The sequence below is a fragment of the Macrobrachium rosenbergii genome, chromosome 15, assembly GCF_040412425.1.
Source record: "Macrobrachium rosenbergii isolate ZJJX-2024 chromosome 15, ASM4041242v1, whole genome shotgun sequence".
Classification (NCBI taxonomy): domain Eukaryota; kingdom Metazoa; phylum Arthropoda; class Malacostraca; order Decapoda; family Palaemonidae; genus Macrobrachium; species Macrobrachium rosenbergii.
Window position 1 is genome coordinate 33,040,534 of NC_089755.1, and position 5,709 is coordinate 33,046,242.

Here is a 5,709-nt window from a genome sequence, read left to right on the forward strand (position 1 = left end):
AACTATACCTCAGGAATAACTTGCATCCATGGGAATTATAACTAATAAGTGGTTGTTCACCAGAAGGATTCAAACTGCTGCCAGGAATAGAAACAACGGAGTACAGTTTCTTTAAACCACTAAGCCATATATATATATATATATATATATATATATATATATATATATATATATATATATATATATATATATATATATATATATATATATATACACACACACACTAACAACGTTACCTGACACTAATGACGGTAGGATTCCGCCTACAAACACCTGTCAGGTGCGAATTTTTTATTTCCAACCGTTCATATGTTCATATGTACTGTCCTGCTAGTGTATAAATTATGAATTTCTCTCTCTCTCTCTCTCTCTCTCTCTCTCTCTCTCTCTCTCTCTCTCTCTCTCTCTCTCTCTCTCTCTCTGACGGCCAAATAATTATACAGTCGCTCGGCTAAACCTTTTAGTTGGCCTGTAAGAATAGCATTCGTCAGTATTTTAAATACCTCTAAATTACCAAACTTTTATGAATGAGCGATACCGTGTAGTTACAAAGAACTCAAACTGATCTGTCAAAAGAAAACGAAGGCAACTATTCATTGCTTACGGTACAGAATAATGTACCAATGAGCACTAGCCCACAAATAATATGGAGATTTCAGTCAAGCTTTAAGTACCTATCCCATCCATCGCACACCAATAATGTTACCGAGATTTTAACCAAAGATTCGATAACCGTTGCTCGGTTGCTTCCGATTTATTTTTAACATATATATGCGAAACAATATGCGAAACAATATTGATATACTTAGTGTTAAACACATAGTAACTACGTAAGAGTTCACATATGTTAATTTGCCCTTGCGAGCGCTGAAGTTTCCCTCATGTAAATCTATCCGCTTTGACTGCCACACATTATGCAGTGGTTATTTAGAACCGAAAATCAGAAGCTACTGAACATTTGTTATCAAATCCTTGATTAAAATTTCTGTAACATTATTACTGCGCGATGGACAAGATAGCTACTTAAAGTTTGATTGAAATCTCCGGTTTATTTGTGGGCGATTGCTTATTGGTGTAATTCTGCACAGAATACAATGAATAATTGCAAAAATATCTTCGTTTTAAATAAGTTTGAATGCTCAGTAACTACACAGGAATCCTCTTTAGTGCAGGTTTGATCATTTATACTTATTCAAAACGCTGACGAATGCTCTTCTTAAAGGCCAACTAAAAAGTTTATTTGCGCAACCGTTTAATTATGTGGTCATGAGAGAGAGAGAGAGAGAGAGAGAGAGAGAGAGAGAGAGAGAGAGAGAGACAGACAGACAGACAGACAGACCCATGAAGCATCATGAGAAGCTTTAAATTAAGCTTGAAAAATGTGAAAGTTCCGTGAATGGAGATTCAATAGTCGATATGCTAAAGAATCAAGTTTCGCGTCGGAGGAACAGAGGTAACGACTGACGGTAAGGGCCACTTTCCATATGAAATGCGGGAATGACGTGCTGTTATTGCAGGTCGTAACGACGTCGTAATTCACCGTCTACCATTGTTCGTTGCTTGAAGGTCTAGTGTTTGGACGATCTCAAAGTCAAAACAAGCTGAAATGAACATGAGAGATGGTTATCGTATTACAAGTGCTGAGCTACTAAACATACATACACTCATATATACATACATACAGACATACAGTCAAGGTATATATTTATATAAATTAATATATATACTGTATGTATATATATATATATATATATATATATATATATATATATATATATATATATATATATATATATATATATATATTTAGATATATGTACTGTACATGTACGGGAGGTACTGTATATAAATAAATAAACACACTTATGCTCCTTCATTTACTTCTTTTATAGGCACTGAAATATATATACAGTACATATATTTATACATGTGAACTTCATAACTAAACCTAAACACCTTACAAATAATGTGCAGTCGGACAAATTATGCTATTTCTATTGTTTCTTGACGTTAACATTCATTTATTAGAGTCATATTTTGATACTGTGATTCATTTTGAATCCGATATTTTCAGAATGATCTCTCGAAATCCCGAAGGAAATTCGGTATCTTACTATTTCGTAGGAAAGTATATTTAGGAGAAAATGTCTACATATATTTCAAAAAGTTCTCCCTGCTTTAGACCTTAAACTTGTTAAAAAAAAAAACATTAACCATTGGGTCAATATTTCACTTGAAGGGCCGTCTCAGCCCCCTCTTGTCTTCGAATGTCTTTGTACGTGCCCAGGATGTGATCAGGGGCCCTACTAGAGGAGGTTACTGAGAGTTGCCGTAGAAGCACATAGAGGTCTTAGTTTTAGAACTAGTAGTAAGCTGTCAAATCCTGAACATTTCAACATAAGAAATCACTCGAAAATATGTAAAACCTACATTGAATATAAAGACTTCATGGTTGTTGGAAGAGTAAACAATGAAACAGAGTTGAACATTTTAGTCTAGAAACGATGTTTTACCCTAATGACTTTCTTGAAGGCAATAAATAACGCCTTTAAGATGGTTACCCTCTTCTAGAAACTATACAGAAAATTAAAATCAGTCCTTCTAGCATAACGTTTGAATTGATAAACATGTTTAGAAAATTGATGTACCCAGCATATTACCAGCTAATGCAAGTAAGACTGACCAAAAAAAAAAAAAGCGCCAATTAGTTGTAGGTGGTTCTGTAGGTCTCCCAAATATACAGAGGCAGTGTAATCGAAACAGTAATAATGATTAAAATAGTAATTGCACCAAATATGATAGAATAGATAGTGTTATAATTGATAACTGATGAAGAATTAAGAGCATGTGATGAAAATAAGGATGAATGTGGAATAGTATTTTCAGGGTTAGGAGATAGCAAACTAGACTAATAGCCTTTCCTAACATTCTAATTCGGAAAAAGTGGAATTTTAATCTTGATTTGCTAATAAGAAGCTATCTCCAGCTCTTGTGTGCGATTTATCTGAGGGTTGTTTTACTTTCTGATTCTCTGGAGACAATCTTATTACATCACACGTGTCAAAGGACTCTTCAAAGCTGACAAAGTTGTTTTATTAGACATAAAATCTGAATGATCAACTATTAAAGGACCTAGCTTCAGTGTAGTTCCTTCCTTTTTTTTTTACTTTAAAAAGTCTAACTGCGATTAAGTTCGTTTTATGTAATATCTGTCAAGCGAAGGACTGGGGCTCTTTTGGCCCTTCAGCGCTTAGGATAAAGATCTCCGGAAAATAAAGTAAACGAGGTCCAAGGACCTAAAGTTAGAGCTGAGCGAAAACCCCACAGTTGCAAGATGAAGAAAGGAAGCGGGAATGAAGTACAGTAAATGGCTAACAAGTGCGTGCAACTAGGGGCCGAAAGGACACTGCAGACACCATTTGATAATACCTACAGTGCGCCACATGAGGGGCACTGACGGCGCTACGCCATACGGGGAACTCTGAGTAAGTGTTGCTGGCGATGATATCGATTTTCCTTTGTTACCATCTGGGGAAAGAACAGGGCCTCATTAAATCTAATCTCGAGTCTGATGGCACCTCTAAGCAAATTCTGGAAATTCAGAGATAATCTGCATCTGTTAAAAAATGAGAGGAAATCGATAATTGCTGAAAACAGCATTAATTTTGTATTATTAACTTTATACTGACTCATACTCATAGCACCTTCAATAATCCGTCTGGGTAAAACGACTTGTAATGGGCGTGAACTTGAGTTCTCCCGTATTGGTTCATTAACATCCACGTCAGCAAGGAACGCTCAGCAGGAATCCTAGTAAGTCGCAAATAACCCAATACCACTCACGCCAGATTCTTCGGGAACGTCGTAAGTTGTCAAGCACTAATTAGTCGTTTCTGAAGGTTTACTAATGAAGGATGAAGATCGTAATGACGCGGGGGATCAAGGAAGTAAATAAGAAACTCCTCTTTCATCTGAAGAGAGTATCTTATAAATGGTCTCACATCTCTCTCTCTCTCTCTCTCTCTCTCTCTCTCTCTCTCTCTCTCTCTCTCTCTGTGTCTTCTACCCAGGTTCAACACACAAAAGTCAACCAATAATCAAGTACTTAATTCGTTGCTTAGGAAACGTTCATTTATCCTCCTCCTGGCTTCCCAAGCCAGACAGACAACAACGCTGTGAACCCTAAATGTAAATTATAGCCAGCGAAAAATCACACCCAGCAATTTAAGCAACGATGCTATTGCTTCATATACATCATACGTCATGTTTATACCCAGAATACAAGTGCTTTTCGTACCCAAACAAAAAAATATATATATATATGATTCTTAGAACTTAGAGTGATGTCTTTGGTCCTCAAAGTTCCAAGGTTACAGAGACATGTGACAAGTAATCATTGCACTCGAGGGCAAAATGTAAAATGTTTGTAGTACCTGTATTCCATCTTCGCAATACTCAATTTACATTCCGACGGTTGTAGAACTTTCACCTTCTTCTACGAAAAGCCGTTCTTGGCATTTTTATTTCTTACGTAGGTAACTGATCTCCTCGAACGCTCATAAGGTGGCAGTAATACATGTGTGTGTGTATATGTATATGTATATTTATATGTATATATATATATATATATATATATATATATATATATATATATATATATATATATATATATATATATATATATATATATATATATTATATATATATGTATATGTATATATATATGTATATATATATATATATATATATATATATATATATATATATATATATATATATATATATATATATATATGTATATAGTACAAAGGACTTTTTCCAGTTAAAAGTAGAGCACCGGATTGCACGCTAGTAGTGATATTATTAATGATATACATAGGATCTTAATTAAAATGCATTACTTACAAGCGCTATTAAAAGAACTTCAGCAGCACAAGATAAAAAAAAATGTTATACCAAAGGCAACGAAAAAAAAACTTGAAAAAACAAAACAATATCTTGAAAATTCAAGCCTTCATTATAATGAAACGGTCGTTTTAGATAGTGGCATGAATACGAATCAGTGATGAAGAAAGGAAATGAAACCTTGAATGAAACGAGATAAGTGAAATCTCCCAAACAAGCGATATGAATTAATCAAAGCAAGCAACGAGGAACACGTCATTGAAACTCTCAGAATAGTCAAAGCTCCTTGACCTTGACTTACAACGATTGAAGGTTTTTGTTACGCTCTATTTTTTCATCTATCTGGTATTTTTGTAAGATGGGCTTCAAATACTATCGTATGGGAAATAAGCTTCAGATACTAGTTTATAGGAAATGAGCTTCAGATACTAGTTTGTGGGAAATGAGCTTCAGATACTAGTTTAAGGGAAATTAGCTTCAGATACTAGTGTGTGGGAAATGAGTTTCAGGTACTAGTGTATGGGTAATGATCTTCAGATACTAGTTTATAGGAAATGAGCTTCAGATACTAGTTTGTGGGAAATGAGCTTCAGATACTAGTTTATGGGAAATTAGCTTCAGATACTAATGTATGGGAAATGAGTTTCAGGCACTAGTGTATGGGTAATGATCTTCAGATACTAGTTTATGGGAAATGAGCATCAGATACTAGTGTATGGGATATGAGTTTCAGATACTAGTTATGGGAAATGAGCTTCAGATACTAGTTTATGGGAAGTGAGCTTCAGGTACTAGTGTATGGAA